The sequence below is a fragment of the Panthera uncia genome, assembly GCF_023721935.1.
Source record: "Panthera uncia isolate 11264 chromosome B2 unlocalized genomic scaffold, Puncia_PCG_1.0 HiC_scaffold_24, whole genome shotgun sequence".
Taxonomy (NCBI): domain Eukaryota; kingdom Metazoa; phylum Chordata; class Mammalia; order Carnivora; family Felidae; genus Panthera; species Panthera uncia.
This window is the reverse complement of record NW_026057580.1, coordinates 74,723,773-74,733,941: the sequence shown is the minus strand read 5'-3', so window position 1 is coordinate 74,733,941 and position 10,169 is coordinate 74,723,773.

Genomic DNA, 10,169 nt, shown 5'->3' with positions numbered 1-10,169 from the left:
TTCAGATTCTGTGTATCTCTCTCTCTCTCTCTCTCTCTCTCTCTCTCTCTCTTCCCCTTCCCTGCTTGTGCTCTCTCACTCAAAAATAAATAAACATTAAACAAACAAATACATAATGAAAGAATAAAAATAAAATAAGAATTTCTAATACTGTTTCTAATTTATTTCTCTTGTCTTTTTTCACCCCATGTTGCTCCCCCTCTTGTGTCTTGGTTTGCCTGATAATTTTTTATTAAACCCTTAGAAATTGTGTTTGAAAAATTCTAGAGTCTCTAAATGGTAACAGTTTTCTTTTTAATGGGTTTGTTTACTGTCTAGCAGAGAGTGTAGGTATATACTATCTTGAGTGAATCAAGGATTGCAACAAGTCAAGACTGGCTTCCAATCTTGGTAAGACTTTGTGTATATTTATAATGTGCTGTTAGAGAGTAGTCCTTTGGGGATCCTAACTGGAAGTTTTGGATGTTTACCAAGGTTTTTCTGTTTGTTTGTTTGTTTTTGTTTGTTTTTTGACAGTCCCTGAAGTCCAATTTTTATCTCTCCAGCACCGTGATATTGCTAGTAGCTCTGTTCAGGTTTGCAGCCCCCTGACAGTTGCTTTATGCTTTCCTTCTCAGACTCTCAGTCTGCACTGCTTTTGATTTCAATGAATGCCTTAGTGGGTAAAGAGGCACAGGCCATTTGGCTTACTTGTCTCTTCTGCCCTCTTTCTTGTGTCTTGAACCCTCCTCAGATCCATTATTCCTACTGGTTCCTTTGAATCCCATCTTCCAAACAAACGTACTGCTTCCCATTGCCTACACATGCTCCTCACATCTCCTTTTGTTTTCCTTATGTGGCTCCCTCCACTGAGACAACTCCTATGCTAGTATGTGAGCCTAATTGTTAAATTCGTCCTTGTGTTAAGAAGGGTGAGTGGAGGGGCACCTGGGTGGCTCAGTCCATTAAGTGTCCAACTCCTGGTTTGGGCCCAGGTCATGATCTCATGTTTCGTGAGTTTGAGCCCTGCATCTGGCTCCATGCTGACAGTGTGGAGTCTGCTTCGTATTCTCTCTCTCTCTCTCTCTCTCTCTCTCTCTCCCTCTCTCTCTGCCCCTCCCACACTCTCTTTTTCTTCAAATCAATAAACTTAAAAAAAAAAAGAAGGGTGAGTGGTAACCTCTCTGAGAATCTAACCCCAAATAGACACCCTCTTTGAACTCTCCCTATACCTATTACATAATTTTTTCATAGCAATTCATTGAGATATTTGGATATGAATATAAAATCATCCTCTTTAGAGATTTTACCAATCTGCAAAATCCTTGAGGGAAGGATTGCTTTCATCTTTATATCCTTAGTACCTTAGGTTTATATGGCTTTTGTTTACTAAGTTGTTTCTACTGATGTTTATAGCTCTATGATAGTTACCTGATAATCTATATTCTCAAAATGCTCCTTAACTCAATTTGCTAATTCTACTCAGTATAGTTGATCTACATAATCTATCAAAATCTAAAAGCACCTAGCTTTTTTAAGAACTGCAAGTCTGAATCCTTAATGCTATCATCCTATATGAGAAACAAATAGAGTTTATACAATACTTTTGCTCTTGATAATTTTTGTGGACTGTTTCACCTAATTAGTGAGATTACTGGGAACAATTTAAATTTTTCTGTAGAATTTGTTCATTTATCATGAGATACTACCTCCTTAAAGAGGAACCATACATAGGTTGAGTTTAGTGGATCTTATTATTTTGAAGCCTTTTTCCTAGTATCTTTGCAAGAAATTAATACTAGCATATTTTTTAGGAATAAGTTCTGATCTTAGCACCTGATAATCCAAGCCATATATATTCAATTCCTCTAATGCTCTTAGGAGAGTACAGATAATACCTGTCATATTCACTACTGAATTCCAAGAGGTTTTCACAGAGCTTGGCACATAGTAAGTTCACAGTATACTTTTGCTGAATTGATGACTAAATCAATGATAAAATATTGCATACAAGTTCTCTAGTCATTAACACAGTGGTGATAAGAATTTGCCTCTAACCTTTCCCTTACAGGATGATCAAGAGTTCTGAAGAAACAACTGAATGTGATGAATAATTACATGCAGAAACAAGATTGAATATAAAGTATATGAAAATCCAAATTGTTGTTCAAGCGGATATAGTTTAGTACCTTTATAGACAATTGCCAAGCAACTTTATTTAACATGCTACTTCACCTTTTAATATTATTCTTTTTCAAAAGTGAAAATGATGCAGGAAACTTACCAAGTATTTATAATGGAGTTAGTTGATTGGTCGTTCCAGCCATCAAAGTTTTCTGGGCCACGGTCAACTGTTCTTTGCTTTCTGGTACATAACTTTGTAATTGCAATAGAATACTTGCTGAAACACTTGAGGAGATCCCTAAAGAAATATTCCTTAGAAAGTTTTGATCTATTCTGTAATTGCTTCTGTACCAAAGATATAAATCAAACTAGTTTATTTTCATAACAAAAATTTCAACTTCTTATTTATCTGGATTCTAAAAGCTGTAAGAGATGTTCAGTGAATAGCATAACACATTTCTTGCAGGCACCTAACCATCTCAAACTGTCAAGGGCACAGCAAATGGTGTTGATGGATGCTACGAGTGTTCAGAAGCTGGGCATCACAATCACCTGTGCAATGATCTGTATCAATACAGATCTCAGTCAATGTATATTAACACAGATTTTCAGGCCTCATCTGCTGAGATTCTGGTTAAGGATTACACAATTTTTATGTATTGAAAGTACTTAGACTAAAACAGAGATGTGTAAAAAAATAAAATCATAATGCTGAAGAGGACTTCACTCGGCTCTAATTCATCTCAAACTTCCAGCAGAAAAACCAAGCCCTCGGAGAGAGGTAAAACTCTCTCTCTTGTATAAATCCTATAGAAAGCCATTAATCAATTTCTCTTTACAATGTATCTTATTGTCTTTAACCCACTTTAAGATTAGCACCTTATATTTGTATACTATACATGCGTGTTTTCAGATGAGAACAGAGTATTTGAAATTAAGGGATGAAAGCCTTTTTTCCAGATATGTTCATTTTTGTCCACATCCATGGCACGTTCTGACCATTTTGGGTCTACCCAAGAATATCCACAAACACGTATCAGCCGGTAAAGTACAGATTTGGGAAGAGCTTTTTGCCTCTTTGTTCCCATAGTTATTGTCCAACACAAGCCTGTGAAAGCATCTGTGCTTTGGCTTGTTTACTGTGCATTCTCAATGCCTACAAATGCAAACAGACAGATTAGGAGAATAGGCAGCCGTTCCTTTTAGCAGGGCTTGTAAGTACCACACAAATTGCACCTCAAATGCCTTCAGGTGTGGAAAGAACTGCATCTCCTTTTGTGTAATTGTGAGGCCAATAATTAGCTTCAAGCTAAAGAGGGACTAGCGAGACTTCCTCTCTGATCAGACAGAGAGATAAGAGTGAAACACTACCTGACAGTTTGTCCGTGGTCCTCCGACGAAATGACAATTTTAATGGGCTATGATAAGCTCATTTACTTTAGAGGTAAAGGAAAACCCTTCACAATGAAACATTCCCAAGAACCGGGGAATTTAAAGCAAGTATCAAACATATTTATTGTGCTTATTGAATGACAGGGAAATTGGTAGATAAGGGGCAATGAGCCAGCACTGATACCTAACAAAAGGCGTGCTTTTTTTCTCCATGCTTTGGAACACAGAGGGAGAGGAAAACTGGGATCTAGAGTTATGGTTGGAAAGGGTATGCTGGAAGAGGTGTGTGGAGCACGTTGCAGAAATTGCAACTGCTAACTTTCTTCATTGGAGCCTGTCTACAGGCAACATTCGCAACTTGCCCTGGGGAGGGGCTGTCTTGAAGCTGATGTCCTAAAAAGGAGGCTCCATTGCCACGATCCCTGGTTGTGCTAGGGATGTCTTGTTGAAGCACCATGTCGCTAAAGAGCAGTTTCCCATCAATAGCTTTCTTGGTCTCACACTCAGAAACCTGCAGTGGAAATAGAATACCTCTGCTCTTTTGCTGTGCACATGAAAGGAACAGGAGAGAGGTGGGAGTGTTCTGATCCTTTAAAACAAGCTCCCAAGCACTTCACTGTCTTGAAAAACCCTTGTGAAGCTCCCTACTCAAGCGCACGTCTGAGTGGCATTGTGCACAGTGCATTAACTCAACGCTTGCTCTGCACTTTACTTGCAGCCTGGTTGAAACAGCCACCTTTGTGAGTCCTTTGTGCCAGGAGCCCCCATTCTCCAGCCTGGCAGCAGCATGTCAGCAGGGACAATGGAAGCCAGTACTTAACATGGGTTGACAAAAAGTTGGTAGAAAGAGTCTCCGTTCTGTTCCCTGCTTTTCCGTAGTCTCTTGCCCTAAGCAAGTCACTTGGCCTCCGGGTCCTCTGCTTCTGTCCCTGTATGTCAAAGGTATTGGACTGGTTGAATTTTAAAAGCATCATCATGTTTAAACCACCTCTGATTTTATTTCCCTGGGAATTATTTATACTCCCCAGAATTCTGGGCTCAAAAATGTGAATGCTAGTTTTGAATAGAGATTTAAAGTGTGTTTTGTCACCCACACCAGGGGAGACTGTGACTGAGCTGTTTGGGGAAGCAAATCCTTCCAGTATCCTTGCAAGGTGTTCTCCATTGTTTTGCAGGATTTAGCCCAGGGAAGGGAGATGAGCATTTAAGCTGAATGGCTGGGCTAGCCAGCAGCAGAGTGCAAGGATAGGGTTTGTTGAATAAGAGTTCAGCAGGCGTGACTGTTACCTTTTTATGTGAACCCACTCCCTGGATGTGTTCTTTACCTTTTCATGTTCTTTAAACTTTTTATTTTCATGGAAGTTACTTATATGATTCATTTAAAGATCAAAATGCTCTGGAAGGCATATTCTAATAATTATACAGCAGTTCCTGGTTCCCCTTCTCCTGCTGTTGATTCCAACTCCTCAGGCCAGTTGCCTCCCACTCTTCACCTCTCCTGCCATCTGCTTCCATTTTTCCATCAAAGCTTTTATGGCTGTAACTTGATTATTCAGCTTTGGACACTCATAAAGATGACTGGTACTGACCATACTAGTTCTTCTCTTCCTCCTGGGAGCATGGGAAGACTCCCAGTCTCCTTGGGGATTACATCAAGACCAAGAGAGATCTACTCGTGTGAGCAGAAAATGACAGAACAGATAAATGTACCCCTTTTTAAAGAATTTTTTTTTCCCATTAGACACATTCGACCAGCCTGCCACTGGCTTGCTCCAGGCAGTACTGGCTTCTGCTGTCATCCTAGGGCTTCCTTCCTTATTGTCCTAGGAATTCCCTTCACTTCTTTCCTGTGTTGGATGCTCTGATTACAGAATCCCGACCATGATCTTGAGTCATTCTCTCATTTTGAGGGCTAACATCCTCAAATAGCCCCTTGAGAAAGGTGCCCATTCTCTTGGCCTTTACAGATTTAAACACTTTTATTCTTTTTGCTCTCATTTTAGTTAGGTTTCAGAAGAAATCTGAGATTGACGTGTCTATTCAGTTGTTTCACTCAACCAATAAGAAGCAGGCCAGTGATTTCTTTGTAATATTTTTTTAAATGTTTATTTATTTTTGACAAAGAGAGAGGCAGAGAGAGAAGGGACAGAGGATCTGAAGCAGGCTCTGTACTGAGAGCAGAGAGCCCAACGCGAGGCTCAAACTCATGAACAGAATTGTGAGACCATGACCTGAGCCAAAGTCGGACGCTTAACCGACTGAGCCACCCAGGCGCCCCTCTTTGTAATATTAAACTCAACTTTGGATAAATGCCACATCAGTGTGAAGTAAATAAGGCTTACTGTACCCATTGGGGATACTGTCATGTTGATTTCCTCATAAGGGATGGCATGATTTTGTTCAAAATTATTTAGATATTAGATTGCTTTCTGCATTTCTAACCCCACACCAAAATTACACTCAGTGCTTTCTTCCCTGAAACCTATCCCTTCTCTTTTACCTTACAGAGATTGATAGCAATCATACCTACAATTAATCAGATCTTAAATCTCAGACATCTGGTTCCTCTTGCTCTCCAAGTCCATGTTCAGAAATACAGTATCCTTTCTATCCTACCTTTTTGCATTTGGTCCCACCTTTTTCTTTTCTTTCCTTTTCTTTTCTTTTCTTTTCTTTCTTCTTTTCTTTTCTCTTCTCTTCTCTTCTTTTCTTTTCCTTTCTTTTCTTTTTTAAGTTGGAAATCTATAAATCTATTAAACACCTTTCCTCATAAGTTGTTTGTAGGATCAGTTTTTAACTAAATGATATAGATGACTTTTTTTGGCAAACAGTTGTTTCAAGACCCCATTATAAGGCCATTTTCAGAGTTGTTCTCCCTCTTCATTTATTTTTATTTGAGTATAGTTGGAACACAGTGTTACATTGGCTTTAGGTATACAACTTAGTGACCTGAAAAGTTTACACATTACACTATGTCCATCACAAGTATAGCTACCGTCCTTTTTTTATGGCTGTGCAATATTCCATTATATATATCGCATTTTCCTTATCCAGTTGTCTATTGATAGGTACTTCAATAGGTTGCTTCTGTATCTTGGCTATTGTAAATAATGCTGCCGTAAACATTGGGGTGCATACATTTTTTTCAAATTAGTGTTTTCATTTTCTTTGGATAAATACCCAAGAGTGGAATTATTGGGTGATATGGTATATCTATTTTTAATTTCTTGAGGAACCTCCGTACTGTTTTCGAAAGTGCCTATACCATTAACCGTGTATGAGGGTTCCTTTTTCTCCACATCCTCACCAATACTTATTTCTTCTCGTTTTGATTTTAGCTGTTCTAACTGGTGTAAGGTGATTTTGCAGTTTTTATTTGCATTTCCCTAATGATTAGTGATGTTGAATATCTTTTCATGTGTCTGTTGACCATCTGTGTGTCTTCTTTGGAAAATTGTCTATTCAAGTCCTCTAACCATTTTTAATCAGATTTTTTTGGTGTTGAATTGTATTTGTTCTTTATATATTTTAGATATTACCACCTTTTATTTTTATTGCAATGCCTACACTTTGTTCAACTCTTGTTACAGCTCAGCCAGATTTCTGGGGCCTAACAAAAAAAAAAGTGGGTGACTTCAGCTGCAAGAACCGAAGGATGGACTGGAAGAGGCATTATCTTAATTACAGTTTTTTTCTTAGTTTATTTATTTATTTTTGAGAGAGACAGAGACAGCACAAGTGGGCGAGGGGCAGAGAGAGAGGGAGTGAGAGAATCCCAAACAGACCCAATGCAGGGCTCAAACCCATGAAGCTGTGAGATCATGCCCTGAGCTGAAACCAGGGGTCAGATGCTTAAGTGACTGAGCCATTTATATACTATAAATTGGGTATAGACTATACCCAATTATAGCTTAAATGTAATTAAAATGTATTAAATTCTAACTCCCCAATCAAAAAAGAACTCCAGAGGTAGGCAGTTGCTGGATTGGTTAGCAGCTTAATGATGTCATCAAGGACCCACAGGCTTTGCTATCTTCTGTTCTGCTATTCTAAGTGTGTCAGTAATAGCTACCTAGTCACAAAATGGCTGCTACAGTGCTATCACAAATTCTTCCCAGTCCCCTAGTCCCAATTTGACTTGTCCCTCCTGTGTTTCGGGAACTATCTACATTCTTCCTTCTGTTATAATTAATAGTGGATATATCTACTTTTTCGGATGAGTTTTTTAATGGCAGCAACTTGAAACTATATGTATCCTCACAGTGTCTTGCTCATAAGAGGTGTCAATAAATGTACACTGGGTTAAATTAATTTACATTGTGGAACTCAGGGTACTTGAAAACAACTCTAACTCCAGACATTCCGCCAACCTTCAAAGTGTCCTAATGAACTTATCTCTCACTAACATGAGCTAATCTCATTCTTCTTGGAGGGATTTTACTCTGTGAATGGCATATTGATGTTTCGCTGGAATGCAATTTACAGATTTGGAATTCCAAGAAGTTCAAAGTAAACAGAATAGACCAATTGGAGTGATTTAAAACAAACAGTATTAGAGATGTGCTTGCATTCTGAACAAAGTCAAGTGCTGAAGGAATACTCATGGAAGGTGTTGATTTATCCATCTCTCATCCTTAGACAGCTTTAAACACTGAAGACAAGGATTGTTCTTTCATGTTACTTTACCTTTGTTAAGTCATTCAACTAATTAACTCATTCATTCAAAGGACACTGAATACATACTAAGTAAAAACAATTTATAGTTTTTATACAGGAACATGCAGCCAAGTGTATTAATAGTTATAACATGTTTGTCAATAGCTGTAGCTTAAGTTTATTTCTCCAGTTACTTGAGTAGGGTTGGTATAAAGGGAATGAAAGAGAGCCATGGAACATTTCTTAAATACAGGGTCTCTTGTGCCAGGTACAAGATCTCAGGTACTTCCTGAGCTGTCTGTATCCACAATGGACCTTCCTACATGAAAGATTAAACCCCACACATTTAGGTCTGTTGTTTGCTTTTAGATGTTTCCCACCAGTGACTTTTAACTTTCCTGAGCTAAGGAAAAAACTGGTGCCTACTTTCCTGTAGACCTTTTCATTGGGTTTTCATAGGATTCTCCTGGTCTGCCATTGCTGCTTACACTCATCAGAAGTAATTGCTTATGGGGCGCCTGGGTGGCTCAGTCGGTTAAGCGTCCAACTTCAGCTCAGTTCATGATCTCACGGTTCATGAATTCGAGCCCCATATCGGGTTCTGTGCAACAGCTCAGAGGCTGGAGCCTGCTTCAGATTCTGTGTCTCTCCCTCTCTCTTTGCCCCTCCCCTGCTCACACTCTGTCTCTCTCTTTCTCAAAAAATAAACATTAAAAAATTAAAAAAAAAAGAAGTAATGGCTTACTTCTCAATCTCCATCTAATTATAAACACATCTATTCTATGAGATCATAAGGGTTTTTTTTGGTGTTTATTCCTAGCTACTGATCATTTGCAACAATTATCTTCTAATAAATCTTATTTAACAGGCAAGATATTTTCATTCAATGTCCTTTTATTATATAAACTTTCCATGCCTCAGTTTCTCCTCTGTAAAATAATAGTCATGCCTAGCACAGGGTTGTTGAGAAATTAATACACGTAAACCATTAGGACACTTCTCTGTAGATGGCTCATGCTCACTACGTGCTGGTTAGTACAAGTAGATTTTAAGTCATAATTAACATATTTTTAAAATGTCTACTCACCTACAAAATCAAAGTCAAGTATCACTGAATTATTGGAAGACACTGACTAGATTTTGTATCTTTCTCCAACCTGAAGATTTAAAGTGATGTTATTAAAAACTTGAAAAAAAATAGGTTTTTCTAAGACTTACTCCTCTCCAAAGACCCTTCCGGCCTTGCATTGTGGATGATGCAAGTATACGTTATTGCTATATTTTTAAAGCACCAATGTCATTTTCATTTTAAAAATCACTGTTAGTACTTTATGTGTATGAAATCTTAGGTCAGTTTATACATGGACCACCAACAATAGCCAGATTTAGTTAATTTTTTTAATCAGTTAAATTTGTTTTTCAAAAGAACACAACTTAGTTATTAAAAATAAAATGAAATATTCATTTGGTTATTGTTAACAATTTTCATTTGATTCATTGTAAGACTGTTATTTAAACTATTAGAATTCTGTACTTTGGATTTTTCATTATAATTACAGTGTTAGGAATTAATAGTAGATTCTTATATTGCAAGTATCACAAGTTTTGACATTTCTGTCCTGATTTCACTTCTGAAGTCTCTGCATTTTCAGTTTTTTTAAATCATTTTAATAAAAATTCTTGTAACAGAAGAAAGCTATTGAGGTTGTCCACTACGGGGAAGATGTCAGCTTCAAGTAAAATGGAAATTTTGAGAATGAATTTTGTCAACTGAATGTAGCAAAGGGTATTTAGTCGTGAACATTTAAAAGAACAGGATTGTCTTTCTAAGCTAGTCACATTCTTGTAAAATAGCCACGTTTTGAAACAGAAACATTAGGATTGTTTAGTTTTCTCTGAAGCAGCATGTTTGGTAAACAGATGGAGAGAATGGGAACATTTTTCAGCTTCCTGCAAAGCCTTTCGATGCATGACTGCACATCATCTCTACAAAGAGAAAATACAAATGAGAGCAACAA